At 39.9% G+C, this 16,482-nt stretch overlaps 1 protein-coding gene and 1 pseudogene across 13 annotated transcripts in view; both read right to left on the bottom strand.

Annotated features, from left to right (window-relative positions):
• Positions 1-16,482, bottom strand: part of MECOM (MDS1 and EVI1 complex locus) — a 635,653-nt gene that overhangs the window by 534,366 nt on the left and 84,805 nt on the right. The gene's annotated exons all lie outside the window — the stretch shown is intronic.
• LOC138424237 (coiled-coil domain-containing protein 115 pseudogene) lies at positions 8,753-12,476 on the bottom strand (annotated as a pseudogene).

Genomic DNA, 16,482 nt, shown 5'->3' with positions numbered 1-16,482 from the left:
CTTCCCGGGACTCAGTTTCCACATATTTGACACAGGTCAGAATGAGCCTGTCATCTTCTAGTATGCAAAGTGTGCCTTGTGTCTCTGCTCAGTTGTCACGTTCATCCAGCCATGACAATGAAAAACACAGTGTGAATTAGAAGTGGACAATCAGGAGAATCAAAATCCCAAGCAAGATGGGACCACTTTTCAGAGATACAGACACTTTAAAAAAAAAAAAATGCTACTAGGACCATTCTGGAGCTCAAATACTTGACAAATCCTAGAAACATACATCTGGAAAGAACCTCAGAAACAGTTCTAATCAACCCTCCTTTTATATAAACTGAGGCTCAGAGCACGCCTGGCTGTTTCCCACCCCATGGCCCTCCTCTCTCAGGTAGTACAGGACAGGAAAGTGAAATAGTGCCAGTCGCCCGGTTGTGTCCGACTCTTTGCGACCACATGGACTTGCAGCCCACCAGGCTCCTCTGTCCACAAAATTTTCCCAGCAAGAATACTGGAGTGGGTTGCCATTCCCTTCTCCAGGGCATCTTCCTGACCCAGGGATTGAAACCAGGTCTCATGCATTGCAGGCAGACTCTTTACTGTCTGAGCTACCAGGGAAGCATAGGACCTGACTTGGATTCAAACTGAAGATTCTCTTAATCCAGAGTTCACATGTCACACTACACATACTGTCTCCTTTGATTTTGTTATTTTAGCCATTAAAATATTTATATCTGATAATACAGGCCTGACTAGCAGAAAGGGGGAAATAAAGCAATCCAGTCTTCATGGAATGCCAGATACAGGAAGGCCCTTGAAAATCATCATTAATAAAAAAATCGAGACACATAAATATGAAACGCTTTCCTAGTAAAGTCCAACTAGCTGATGTCAGAGCAGAGGCTCCAATTCTATTCTGCAGACTCTCAGCCCAGGGCTCTTTTCAAGATGCACAGATGAAAATGGGCCAACTGGTCTTGTTTTCAAAAGTTATTCATTGCCATAGTATTTCATATTTTTTCAGACAGTTAAACCATGCACAGCTATGAAAAGTTCTAATATTGAGAGAATATTTTAAAAAATAATATAAAATAAAAAAGAAAGAAAGCAATCACAGATATAGCCATTTTCAGCCAGGCAATCAAAACTGGACAGCGTGGGCACATTCATGCTGCATGCTGCAATGGAGCTGAAAGGCCATGGCCCAGGACAAGACCCAGGCCGCCAGACACCAGTTCCAGCTTCGAAGCCTTCTCCCCCATGCCCTCTGCTTTCATAGACCTCTTCTCAATCAGAGGCCACAGGGCAGGAGAGAGGGGCTAGTTTTGTTTTCTGTATAATAAAGCTTTCAAAAGGTCAAGAAATGGAACTTCTATGCCTCATTCTGCAGGAGCTCATTTCTTAATACCTTTAAGAAACATATAAACAAACAAACAAACAAAAAACATTCACAAATGTCCATGAAGCCCCCTTGTGGAAGTACATTTTAAAACCATTTTGAGGGCTGAAGGGGAAAGACCACACGATCTTCTAGGTCCCCCGTGGACCAGTCCTGATGAGAAGCATACACGCAGGTATCTGATATCAGTGGCTCCAGCAAAGACCGCCCCCCACCCCACCTCCCTGCCCTCTGCCAAAGGACCTGCCTCCTGGATCATCCTTGTATAACTAACTACAGAATCCTTTTTTCTTTTCCTGGTAACCACCAAAAAAAAGCCTAACATAAATCTTAGCAGATTTCATCCCATTTTAACTCTACATTGCTTTTATCTGTCTTTTATCAGAGAAAGGAAATCAAGCAGCCTAACTTGGTTTACCTTTTTCTTTTCCTCTCTTTTTTTTTTTTAACTCTCTGAAAGAAAATACCTTTGCATCTCCCAAGACAACAGAATCTTTTGAACTAATAAAAGCCATACAGGTTCCAAACTATCTGTTTTTCCTACAGAGGATTTCTAATTTCCTTCTAGGAAAAGCTAGCAATTAAAAACATCCTCTGAAAATATGTTAAAGACTACATTGAGATGGAAATGAAATAAAATGCTGCATGTTCCTGTATTTCTTTTAACTCAAAGAAAAACTTTTTTTACTTTCATGATGTGCGTTTGGCCGTTAATTTCAATGTCATATTATGGTTTTTGGCTGAACAGACAGTATGTATGTATGTATGTAAGCAAACAAAACAAATGCATTTTGTATTCAAATTTATACAACTCCATACATTTTTATGCTGTTTATTTGAAAATTAATTTTGGCTTAGGCCTCAGAGACAGCAAATGTTGTCAAGATTTGAGGGCTACCTGAAAAGCCTTAGGGACAGTATTACCCTTATGCATAAGAAACAGCAAAATAAAATAAAAATAAATGAATTTCCAAATACGTCATGGCTAATCCCTTGAGCTGACCTACAAATGAATTATGGAGGTTTTGCTACAGGACTGAGTAGATCTGGTGATTTCACTGAGAGATTTATCTTATTTTCCAACTTATTTTCATATCTTATTTCCTTTTCTTTCAGAATTAGACTGTAAATAAAAGGGCTAAGACCAAATGAAGCTCCCTCTCACAGAACTCATATTGGATTGATAAATTAAAACACTGAGATGAGTTTTGTATGACCCATCCTCGAGGATTTGGGAAATTTAGCTGATGCAAAACAAGGCATTAATTTGGAGAGGCCTAGCTACTTACAATGCTTAGTGTTCTGACAATGATGAATGGCATCATTCCAAGCAAATGGTAATTTCACTTTTTGTGACAGTACTTTAGAGCAAAACCGACTTTCTTCACACAAAGCATTTGCAATCCTATTGAACAGAGGCAGTACCTGAATATCAGAAATCCTTCATTGTTTAAGTATCATCTGATATTCTTGATTGGCTTCAGACTGAAGGTTGGAGTTGAATTAGGGAGAACGGAGGTTAAGTCCTAACCTTGAAAGACTTAGCAGCCATTGAAACACTGCCTTTGGGCACTTATTGGCCTGTATTTATCAAAAAAACTTTTCAATTCAATGAGGGGAGGGTGAAAACACAAAACTTGTCACATTCATCAAGTGAAGCCACTGGAAAGATATCTACAGAACACCCAAAAAGCATAATCTTTCCGAAGCGCTGATAGAAATGGTAATTGGACGGGTCAGAGAATAATACAGCCAAAGCAGGGGCAACGCAGAATATTGCGAAAAAATCAAGGTCAACAATAAAAGAACAGATCCTTTTTAAGTTGCAAAAAATTTACCCTCAGCCTTTGTACTGAGGGAAAAATATACCTGTTGCTACCGTAATTTATATCCTCACAAAAGCCCCTCAAAAAGAACCTTTGAACATAAAGGCATTAAAGAACCTCATTCTCCACAGTCCATAAGAAAGCTCTACCTTAGTATTGACTCCACCAAAATATGTTCTCTGAAAGCGAAAAGGAAGAAAAAAAAAGTTTTTTGGTTTTTTTGTTAAAGAACAACTGAAAGCAGTGACTCCCTTTCAGAATCTAACCCATCCGTCTTTCAGCTGGAAAGGTATGTTCTGGCTAGGGCTGCAGGAGGAATATTTTGAATATATTTAAACATTTTCCTGAGAGACTGAAAAAAACCAGACTCTTGGAGGACTGGCAGAGAATACCAACATTGTATCCCAAAAGAGGAACAGGCCTGATGAATCAGAGAGTCTTGATTGCACGTCTTCCTGCCTTCTTTGCTGGTGAGCTAACACCGGGGCTGAGCCAAATGACACATGTAAACAGATGAGCCGTCTGGAGATGCCACATTGTCCCGTTTTTATCTTATACAAACACCTCTGAGCTGGACTTGGAAGGACTTTTGGCACAACGTGGGGAGCTGATATTCTGGGCTACGTCCAGCTCCTAAAGGAAGGGATCTGGTGAAGTGGTGTGAGGCTCAGCTCGGTGGAAGCATGCGGATACAGGTGGCTCCTTACTGACAAAGATATCAGCCAAGGGGGAAATGGTCCCTAAAAAGCCAGAGTCTGGGGCCCCTCCTCTTCATCCCAGAGGATAAAGCAGAACACCCGCAAAACCTTCTTAGATGGGTTCCCGGAACAGTTCAAAAGAAACAATCCAGAGCTTACTCTGGCATTTCACTATAAACTGTACAAATTTACTGATGTGCAAGAAAAGACAGCGTCATTTGTTGATTTGCCAAATTCAAAAGTGCCTGGATACCTATTTCTATTAATCCAGGAATTCAACTTCCCACATTAGAGTTCTACAGTGAGGTAAGGGAGGAGATGGGGTTTATGATTTGTGCTGACGAAGCCACATCATATTTTAGGAAGATGACATTGCTATTGATGGCTCCCTCTCATCTATTCCCAGTAATATGCTCATCTGTATGTTTTCCCCAGGCACCAGAAGAACAATCTTAGATCCCTAAAACAGTATGTCATTTCTTTCCACAAATCTCATATGCACATATATTATTATTATTTAACGTTTATTAAGTACCAACAGTATGCTAGGCACAATAGACATAGGGGGCCATAAAAACATATTTAACGCATCAAAAACCACAATAAAAGGACGCTGTGTTTGTGACAGAAGACAATAAAAATCTTTGCAATTCATAGTTCAAGATGAAATGCACCCCAGGTCCCAGAGCAGCCTTGGTACAGCATGGCATTTCAAAAAAGGTTAGAATTTTCACTCAGCCAGAGTTCGAAGGTTGTGCATACCTTACAATGAGACGCGGTCTCCCTCAACTTCATGACATTCTGCAGCAAATAATGAATTTTCTAATGGCAGAGCATTAATTACTTAACTATTGACTTAAACCTCAGCCTTCTGCTTCACCTCCAATCATACAGATGTACCAAGTACCATGGTAGGCATTTAAAATGTGTTTCTCTGTATAACATTGGAGTATGCGATTATTTATTTTACTGAAATTTGGGAAGTTTACATGAATCACCCATGGTTCATGCTCAGAAATCACCATCAGTTTTCATAAAGTTGCATCTAACACACAAATACACACAGAGATGAAGAATAACAAATGTCATCCACAACATTGAGGATTTGAAGTTATTTAATATCAAATAACCAGCGTAGATCTATGTAAGCACAGCATTAACCTGGCCAAGGTATCTGCTAACAGTATCAATTTCTTCACTTGCTAAAACTTCCTTTGTCATGGCTTAGAGTAGTTAAGAGTATGAACCCTGAAGCCAGACTTTATGAGTTTGAATCCTAGTTCTGTGTCCCTCTAAGTACATCGATTAATATGTCCCTGCCTTGGGTTCCTCCTCCGTTCAACAGATATAAGAAAAATAACAGTAGCATATTTCACAGACTGATGTGAGGATAAAATGAGTTAATATATAGAAAAAGCTTAGCAAATGCCCAGCACATAGTAAGTCCTTCAAAAGCTATTATTCTGCCAGAGTCCTAGCATTGAGAAGCAGACAACACGCTGCTTTTTGGATAAAAAAGATAATATTACTGAGATCCCATGAGCCTCACACGCAACAAGCTGCGTTTCTATCAGTAGAAATATTTACACTAAACATCCAGCTAAGTCTCTTCCCTTCGGCCCTTCTTGAACTTACTGAATCTACAACTGTCTAAGACCCCACAAAGTTGGCCTTTGCACGGGTCACCTTCAGTGAACAGCAGGCATATGGGTGGAGGGCTCACAAAAGTGCAGACCCACAGTGCGGGGCCCCGTTGGCGGTATTCTGAACGAGTGAGTGATCAGATAGTGATCAGAAGCTCACAGAATCCAACCAAGGGTTCAGTTTCATAGAATAGACTCTTATTTGAAATCATGCAACTCTCAGAAATATGTAGAATAATTTGTCTATTTTCTATGTACTTTCCACTTCCTCCCCATAATACTGTACACCTTCTCAAAATTTCTCTGCTTGTTATTGTGACAGAGGACTTACAGAAGACTGGAGACGTAAACTTCAAATCTGTTAATAGGGCACGGTGTTCGTTACCCAAAGGATAGTTTTAGTTGGAGAAAATGTCAAAGTTAATGACTAAATTAAAATTGGGGGATTATCAGTTAACATCAACAGATATGCATTCCTCAGCCAAATTAGGATGAACAATCAAAGCTGCAGTACGTGAAAAAATATCAGAGCTGATACTTGGTACAAAGAAAGGAGGATTATTGTTTTTATTAATTGTTCACTGTTAATTTTGCCTTTATAGTCATAAACATCAAGGGATTAGATAATTAATTGCTATAAGTTAGAGGTAGTCTAAATTATAAGATTTGCCCACTAACAGTTACAAAGTAATTGTCTTTTAAAAATGTAGAAGTGTATGACTGAGACTGGAAATCACAAAGTACAGGTTTTAAAAATAATTTTACTGCCAATATTTCCTTGAAGCTCAGTTACCCAATGGATTAAAACTCCATCAGGACTACTTACATGATACAATTCAAGATATCATTCTTAGGGGGAAATTACCAGGAAGCACAGAAATTTTTTAGGCTTTCAAATCTTTCTAAACTACTTTTTTCCAGAGGGATAGGGCCTCCTTTTGGTAGTTCTAAGCTTAAAAGTGGTGCCTTTTAATTACACACAGACTAATAAAGCAAGACTTATTTAAACGTAATTTTGTAACTTGTACACACAAACTCAAGCCAGTGGATGATGAAATATTGCTAAAATTATCCTTATCCAGTAAAATTTATTGCAGTGATGAAAATCTTGACATCTATTCCAAAGTTCAAATTAAGCTTCAGCGTCATACAGTAGCCTGAACTAGACCAAAGTAAACAAGCAATTATTTATAGTAATTGTATGTGTGCATACTGCATGTATTTAACTTTCCAGAAAAAGTCAGCGAACCCACATTGTCGGGACTGCTGAATTAAATACAAGTGTACACAAAGGGGTATACTCTTCGATGATCTCAGCATCCATCTGCCTAATACCCACCTGTCTCGTGGCCCTCTCATTTAACAACATATTATGGCATCAATATTAACTTTCAGATTCAAGGAGAACCATTGCCATTTCCCAAGATCTTTGCCTCCTAATAAACACAGAGCAAAGGGGAAGTGCTGAAAGCCACAGCAATATTTTTCCTTTAACGTTTGATACGATTCCCAGCTGCACAACATTGTATGTTAATAACCATTATGTAATTAACAGACGAAGAAGCCCTTTTGAGCTGCGCTGGCAGATTTTGAACTTGATCTTCTATCATTTGATGTCATGCAAGACCAGATAAATGACCAGTCTTTCGAGAGTCTGCAGAGCCCCTTTGGAACAGCTGCACAGTCTTCCCCTCTTCTTTGCCGCAGGTTTCTTACTTAAGAAAAAAACACGCTTCATTACATCGCCTCTTACTTGAGCTGCAAGGGTCTATTCAAGGAAGATAAGCCTCTTAGAAATGAAGTAGCGTTGAATTTAGGTTTTGAGTGACAGCAGGAAGATTTATCCATTCAACAGACAATACCGCTTTCTCTGCATTAATCTAGGAGGCGGACAATGATCTGTTTTTTAGGCCTCATCTCATCTCTTTCCCACAGCAGAAGGTGATTAAAGTTAGGAAACGGGGACTGTGAAAGAAAACTTGAGCGCTATCTCTCTAGCCCTCCTGTTTCCTGAAGGGGGAAAGAGGGGAGCCCCCAGGCCAAGGGCATCAATCACAGATTCACAGCAAGGATATGATGCTTCCCTGTTGGGAAACCAATAGGCTGCAGGTAAAGGGGTGAGCCCCAGAACCCAAAGAGTATACCACCATTGTTAATCTCCCAAAGAAAGAAAACACAAAGTACCCCTTTCACAGTGAAAGCCTTTGAGTTCTTCTTCAGGGGCCCAGACAAAAATGTCAGGAATCTTTTGACTTCACAAGATATTCCACCACTATCCACAGGTAAGGATCAGTGAGGCCCAAATTAGCTGGCCTGTAAACAGTGGAATAGAGGAGGCAGAGGTTCTGCTCAACACACACAAGACCACACAAAATGTTCACGAAGTGTTCACACAACACAACCCTTTCGCTTGCAGGGCAGGAATAGAGACGCAGACGTTGAGAATGGATTTGTGGATGTGGGGCGTGGGGGTGGTGGGGAGATGAATTGGAAGAGTAGTATCGACATATATACACTACTATGTGGAAAACAGCTAGTGGAAAACTGCTGTAAAGCACAGGCAGCTCAGCTCATTGCTCTGTGGTGACCTAGAGGGGTCGGGTGGTGGGGGGGCGGTGGGAGGGAGGCTCAAGAAGGAAAGGATATATGTATACATATGACTGATTCATGCTGTTGGAGAGCAGAAACACAACACTGTAAAGCAGTTACATGCCAATAAAAAAATCTTTTTAAAAACAACCACTTCATCTCACCTCTTTTTTTTTTTTTTTTTTTGCGATTCAAGTGTATTTTTATTAAAGGCTCAAGAATTAAAACAGCGTCTGTGTTAACACACTGGTACCTGTGTCTTAACTTACATTAAGATAAATGAAAAAAAATGGAAATGCCAAAATATGGTAGGGGTATACAACACTGGGATTAATCGAAAGAAAAGGGTGGCATTTCAAATCAGCGCTAAGGATGGTCCACTGTATGAACTATGGTAGAAAAGAGGAAGTTGACTGCAGGACTCACCCCATACTTCACTTGAATACAGAAGTTCTTGAGGAAAACACTGGAGAATTCCCTTATTATCCCATCAACTGCAATCCCAAAGCCAGAAATCATAAAACAGCTACCTGATAATTTCAACTGTTCTAAGAAACTTGATTTAAACACCCAAGAGCTGAGAGAGCTTTCACCTTACTCATTACGCTATTCAACTGTTCTGTACAGTTTAATGCAATGTGTTTTATAACAAAAAGTTAAACCCACCATAAGTAAAGTTAAAACACAAAAACTGGGAAAAAAAGATACATCTCATAAACAAAAAACTAACATCCCCATAAGCTCCTAGAAACTGCTAAAAATATCAACAAGCCCATAGAAAAATGAAGCCAGGACACAGAGTTTCTGGCCCCACAACAAATTAAGACTCATTCTTGAAAGGCAAAAGCAGTCGTTTAAAAACCTGAATGGTCTCTTGAAAGAGTTCCCTTGAAAATTTAGGTCAGATCCTTTTTACTTTCTGGCTTAAAACCTGCTAAGCATTCCCCATCTACTTAGGTATGTGTGTTTTTCTATCAGTGCAGAATCATTCTGTCCTGATCTGTGTAGCTATGTATGTTTTTTTTCCTCCATCAAAGTCAGTTTTAAGGATCTAGAGAAACTGAAGCACCTACTTCTTGTCCTTCCCTGCCACTAGCTGTGTAGTATTTCATCCAGTAATGAAAAACCACAGCTAACTGATGCATGAAGTTGTTATTGTTCAATAATATGAACTAACCTAACAGCTTTGTGACTGCTCTACATGGATGTGAGTTTACAAGTGGTTTCACAGTAGTAACTTTCAACATTATGCAGTTTGCCTCTTCAGCCTTCCCCACCTAACAAAGTTGGAAACATGCAGACCAGAGAAGTATTAAGGAGCAGGAGTTAGTTCGGGTGGCGGGCAATCTGTGAAGGAGGAAGGGCTGATAAGGGAGCCACATCGAAGAATAGCTGTTCCCACTGCCTTGCTTCTGTGGTGACAGGTCAGGGAGCCCTGGGTTCTAGCTGCTTGAGTTTCTCCTGGAGTTCCTGGAGCTGGCTTCGACCCCAGCTGATGCGGCTCTGAAGGCTGGCCATGTCTGCAGCCAGCTGCAGACCCTCCCGGAAGCTGGCTTGAGCTTGTCGCAGACTGTGAGGCACCAGGATTCCAAACCATTTCAAAGGGTTCTGGGGAGCTGGGGAGGAGTCTGGCTCTGGGGTCCTTGGGAGACCCTTGCGCCTGCGCAGAGCTGCCTCGCGGGATCCCACTTCTTCTGGAGTCTGGGTGCCGGCTCTCACCATCCAGAACTTCTGGAGTCCGTCCTGAGCCTCGCCGGTGCAGACGCGGACTTGGGGCTCCATGTGGGACGCATACTGCAGGGGCCCTACTGACTTGGCACCCATTGCATAGCGCGCTTTGGAGAGCGAGAGCCAGCCCTCCTCCACCCGGGCGTTTAGCGCTTGCCGCTTCGCCTCCAGTTGCTCCAGGTCTTCGAGGAGCTGCAGGAGAAGAAAGTCCCTCACCTCTTTTTTCAACTCACCTTTTAGATCTATCTTCTACAGCTCAATAGAGGCTTCCACAAAAATCCCCACGCCCCGATTATTAATGTGAAGTGTCCCTCTCTGCCAAGCGCTGAGCACAGAGCCCTCTGTGAACACCATACAGAGTGCTAGTGACCCACAGGATGGTACACTGGAATCCAGCATCAGAATCCCATTTTACAGGCAATATCTGACACTATCCTTAGTGTGGGAGGCTCACCACTTTATTAATAGAATCTTTGCATGTGGCACATAAATTTATGAATGAACTTCAGAGTGAATGCAGAGGCTTAAAACCACGCTTCCTGGTTAGGACATACAGATTTTCACTTGGGTTGCAATCATGAGACGGTTGCTGTCACGTAACAATAGCCAGAAATGCATTTTGTAGACTGCTCACAAACTTGCTCCTTTCTTCTTCAGCTCATCATGAAGACATCTGAACGTCACATATAAAATATAAATACAGAGGGACTTCCCAGATGGTTCAGTGGCTAAGAATCCACCTGACAAAGCAGGGAACATGGGTTTGATCCCTGGTCCAGGAAGATCCCACATGCTGCAGAGCAACTAAGCCTGTGTACCACAACTACTGAGCCTGTTCTCTGCAACAAGAAAAGCCACCTCAATGAGAAGCCCACAAACTACACAATCAAACACAAATAAATTAAGTTTAAAATTAAGTATATATATATAGATAGATTGGTACACGAAATAAAATGTTCATCTCCCATTTTCCTAAAAATATCCCTGCATCAAAATAATAGAAGATGAGTCAAAGAAGATTTATAAACAAGAGTCTAGAAAATAAGTATGAAGCAAAATGCTTTCACAGGGTACCTATTTCCCTGTAGAGGTAGCTCATGGAGGCCAGGAAAGAGCCTCATCCAAGTGTGAATAATGAATTAATTTAGTGACTAAGTAAGCAGAGCGAAAGTCACAGACATAACCACAGAATTAGATCAAGTTGCCCCAAACGACTTCTGAATCTGAGAGCAGACTGTGCATTCTCTAGAAATCAATATAGAGTCACCACATTTTGACATTCACTATTGTTAAATTGCACTGTGTTTCATTTTTGCAAAATATCATACTGACGAGAGCCTTTCCTAACATTCACCCCATGTGAAGCTGGAAATACCTGTTTGTCAATCTTAAAGCTACTGTAACCAGCTACATAAGTAGGGGTGGGATGTAATCCATGTTTTAAGCCTCCAAGAAACCCAAATCCAATACCAGTGCAGCCTGAAGAAGATACTGAAGGGGAAAAACACCCCCTGAGCCCTTTGGAAATGGCACCCAGCATGACAGCACGTGACTGTGCTCACTCAGTGGAGAACTCTTCAGAAAAGCAGTCAGATTCAAAACAAAACAAACCCCAAAAGCATCACCAAGTCGCTGATATGCTCATATTGTACAATTGAGGAAAGCTGGTTTTATTCTAATTATCTCTGGATCTCAAATTCCTTAAAATTCACAGCACTGTTACAGACAACTTCTTTTCCCCTCCTGCTTCCATGATCAAAACTTTAACTTCCAGGTGGAAAAAAAAAACTTGCTTCCCCTCCCCTATCAAACTCCTACGTCATGCCCAATCAGCACCTACAAAAATAGTCTTCATTCTCTTCTTTCTTTCTTTCTGCCTTTTTCTTTTTTAATTACTGAAGACTCCTGCTTTAGAGAAATCCCTAATTGCTTCATTTTGAGATGTTATGTTTAACCTCAGGAAATGGTGCTATAAGACCTGGCAAACAGCTTTCTGGTTGTTTCAATCAGGACCAGATTATGAAGTCCAGCCAAGTAAGAGCCCTATTCATTTTCTTGCCCTGTCATCTTGATCTTATTTGGATGTCTGGGGAACTGGAGGTGCTTAGCCAGCCCTGGGTTTCAGGAGTGGGGGTGGGAGTACCAGGGAGAGCTATGCGATGTGTTAGAGACACTGAAAGTTTTCATTTTGACTCCTTAATGAGCACGACCTTTGACACTGGCTGATGAGTTCCATGCTTGTCCTGGTGCGCTTTTTGAAAACATTTGACACTGGTCACAGGTCTGACAGGGATATGACTAATGAAGTCGTGGTATAAAAATAATGGGCTGCAATTGCAAGTCATTTGCATGAAACCAAACTCCTTAAAAACGTGTCTCTGTTCACTTTCTGTTTTCTAAATGAGTCAATAATACGAATCAGATGGGTTGAAGGCAAGAGGCTCCCAAATATTCCTTCTATAAGTCTGGTAAATTAGTTGGCATTTGGTGCAATTTTTGTTGCCTTGAGGCCTGGTTTAAATTGGAGTGTAGTTACTAAATTGCTAGGGCGATTGCTGAATGTGTAGGATAATACATAATACCTTGTTTTTCTTAAGCGTTTCGTCAGAGAGCTTCTTGTGAGGTCAAGGGACCCAGACAGCTCTTTGCAGGGAATATCAACCGAGAGGAAACTAAGAAGAAATGGAAGAATAAGGGTATCAGGGGGACAGGAGAGAGGTGGATTAAGAGGAGGGGAAAGAGGAGCAACAAATAAATCAAAAATTAAAAGAAGAAGGTAACATGGATGATTAAGGTCCAAAAATGCAAAATGAGGGCAAAGTGAAATGGGGAAAAATAGAAAAATGAGTACAGAGGAACGAGTTAGAGTAATGGGGAGAATGGAAATTAACAGAGAACTTTAACGAGGGAACCCTAAAAGAAGAAACTGCTATTCCTGTTTTAGTTTATCCTACAAAACTGTGTACTATTTATCCTCAAAGAGCACTAAGCATCCATTAAACAAACTTTGGGCTCTACAAGGGCCCACACACTTCCTGCCTCTGTGTGATCCAGCCCAAGTCCACAATGGTTCATCTTTTCACCTGTAGCTCTCCATGATGGGGAAGCTTTCAGCAAACCCTGGTCATATTTGACCCCTGATTCAGAAGTATCAGCCACAAGCAGCATATCACACAGGGTCTCTCTAGAGCCTTCTTTATGATTTGTCAATTTCAGCACATCTATTTGGGATTTCATTTTGCTCACCTAGTATATACAACAAAATTAAATATCACGTATCTCCCTAAACTTAAATAAAAAGAAATGCAAGTGATTTACAGATATACACACATGCAGCAAAAGAGCAAATGAACAAAAGAAAGATTGCTTGGCACAGATAAAACTATACATACAACCTAGGGAAGGAACAAGCTCTGGTTGCTCTATAATGTTGAGAAACATTCTGAATCTCATTGAGCCTCAGTTTCTTCAATCACAAAGTGGAGGATTAAAAGATTATGTTTTATAAAGTACTAGCAAATTTCCTGGCACTCTGTGAGTAACTAAAGTGAATAAATGAATGTAGTGGGAGTAGTAATACTCTTTTTTTGTACCTAGTCTTTAAGAAGGTATTTCTCACCTTCTATTTCTACTAAAGAAATCAATAATAATTCTACAGATATCCTTCAATAATACTGAAAATGTGGAACGAGAACACACACACACAACTCCATAAACTTACCAAAGTGCAGCTGTACATTCTACTCCTAAAAACCTGAAATCCAAACAACCAGCAACTGACAACCAACACGTTCTCTCTCCCTCTCTCTCTTCTTACTCCCTCAAATATACCATCATTTTTCAGATCCCCACTCACAACCTAGAAACAGTTCTATCAGGCCAGTCTCCTATGTTTATTCCTAAAGGTACACAAACTGAAAATTAAAGTCTGAAATTACAAGTTGATAATATTTAAGATTAGCAAATACTTTAAAATCAAATTTTAACAGCTATTTTATTGTAGCCTAATTCTTAAAAAAAAAATCAGTCACAATCATGGTACATTTGAATCAGTACCAGTACAGTCAAAATGACAATCATACGGTCGAAATGGCCAAATTTTGGCCACTCTAAACTCCAAATGTTCTAGATATACATATATGCATTTATTCTATGAATTTGCACTTTGACAGTAATTTAAACCATATACACTGTAATGTTAGTTAACATATTTGATATAACATTAATGAGATTCTTCAGTTCATAAGCAAGTTTTGTCACTTGTTACTAAAATAAGGATATAGGAGATATTCTCATTTCAGGAAGCCAAGCTAAAACATTAAAAGACAGCAATAAACTTTACAATAAATTACACACAAAAAAAAGTTAAAGAGGTGGTTTTTGAGAAACAGAAGGAAGTTGAACAGAGTCAGGTAGAAGAAAATGAAGTAAAGGTTAGAGAAAGCCTGAAAAGTCTCAAAAGAAAGAAGTTTGAAGATCTTAGAACATATTGAACTTGAGTGTATTACTATTAAACTACTGACGCTTTCTTAAAAAGGTGGGATTTAACAACTGGGTACAAAATTTAGCAACTGAGAAGTCATCCTTTCTCTTAAAGTCAGTAATGCTAAGAACCATACAAAATACCCCATGTAGCCCAGCATTCTAGTTACACCTTTACAAACAAAAATGAACTACAATGAACAATGAAAAAGCACTAACAGAATGAAAAATAGATCCTAAGAGGAAAAGATAAAAGAAATTCTAGTTAATTCACCCAAAGAAAGTGATAAAGAAGAAAGTGTGAAGGGATCGTAGGAGAACAGGGCTGACTGGTGGTTCTCCATTTCCACAGATTATCGCACAAGATGAAACAGTCCTCCATGAAAATAAAGAAAACCCTCTTGACAATAGTAAATACAAGAATGTTATTAAGTACTGGAAGAGTTGACCAATAGAGGTTATGGGTTAGAGAGCTTAGAAATCTTTTTTTAAAAGGAGCAATGACCATCTGTCTTAGATGGTTTGTGTCTTCACCTGCCTAGAGGCCAAATACTGAATCATTACCAAATGTATGATTCTATTATCCCAGAAATGGATGTCATTACCCCTGAAGTTTAATGCATGGGAATGAAGTAGGCAATTGAATAGTGCCAGATTGAAGATTTAAGGGTGGAAGCAGATAATGACAGAATGTAAGTCCAGCATTTCCTTTCTCTAAAACGCCAAGAAAATTTCATAAAAATAAAAGTTTGTTGAAATTCTATTTATTATTTTACTCATGTGTGTATATAGCTCATTTCCTTTATTAAACCATAAGCTTCTTAAGGGCAAGAGACTATATATTCATCTGTGTTCCGCCTTCTGACCCCTACCCCACTGAGAGTCCCTAACACCAGGCCAGAGAGTCAGGTGTTACTATCAGACTTATGGGTGCCTACAAAGTCATAATTCTGAAGGTTCTGTCTGACTTGTTTGGTGCCTAGACTCAGGGTAAACTATTTTTTGTTGTTGTTGTTGTTTAAGGAAAACTATTTTGAATATTGCCCCTACTCAGCCCTTTTTGAGAGCTAGGTTTTGGGGAGAGCAGGGAGTTTTATCTGCACTGTTCATTAATGAATCTACAGCACCTAGAATTGTTTCTGGCACACGTGTGTGTGTGTGTGTGTGTGTGCACATCATGTCAGACTCTTGGTGAACCCATGGACTGTAGGCCGACAGGCTCCTCTGTCCATGGAATTTTCCAGGCAAGAATACTGGAGGGGGTCGCCATTTCCTCTTCAGGGGATCCTCCCAACCCAGGGATGGAACGCGCCTTCTCTTTCCTCTCCTGCATTGGCTAGTGGACTCTTTACATACTGCCCCAACTGGGAAGCAGATTCTTTACCAACTGAGCTATCAAGGAAGCCCTCAAGTATAATAGCTATTGGTTAAATGAATGGTTGATATTCAGTTGCTGTTGTTTCTGTTTAGTTGCTAAGTCACCTCCAACTCTTTGCAACCCCATGGACTGTAGCCCACCAGGCTCCACTGTCAATGGGATTTCCCAGGCATGAATACTGGAGTGGGTTGCCATTTCCTTCCATTTGTTAAGTGCTGTTTAGAAATAACAATATTTTAATTCTCTCAGACAGGAAAAAAATGTCAAGACCATTTTCAGGTGGTTCTGTATTCTCGGATACAAATCCATACTAATTTTAACTTTTTTGTCCACCCTGTTTTATTTAATTCCTGTGAAATCATATTCCACCCAGCAAGTTGCACTACAGTGTTTCAAAAGAGGGAAAATGTTTCAAAACAGCTGCAATCCCACACAGATTATTTCAATTCCTATTTTTTTTAACATTTTCATTTCAAATTTTCCAAATAGCTGCCTGATCAGTAAGTAGACCTAAAGTGACACTGCTCTAATCCACTTCTCTTCAAGTAAACTTTGAGTGAGAATATTTGATTCCAAGGCAGAAGGCATCATGAAAACCACAGAATTTTATAAATATACTAATATATTGATCTTAAAAAATTTTTACATTGTAAACCACACTGTGAATTTTAATTTCTCTTTTTAATTTCCCCATACCTTTATATTTTAAGTTTCCAAAGCCAAAAACTAGTTTTCCGCCTGGTTAGCATAA

Source organism: Ovis canadensis, chromosome 1, assembly GCF_042477335.2.
Source record: "Ovis canadensis isolate MfBH-ARS-UI-01 breed Bighorn chromosome 1, ARS-UI_OviCan_v2, whole genome shotgun sequence".
Classification (NCBI taxonomy): Eukaryota; Metazoa; Chordata; class Mammalia; order Artiodactyla; family Bovidae; genus Ovis; species Ovis canadensis.
The sequence above is the reverse complement of the archived record's forward strand: the minus strand, read 5'-3'. Positions and strand labels throughout refer to the sequence as shown.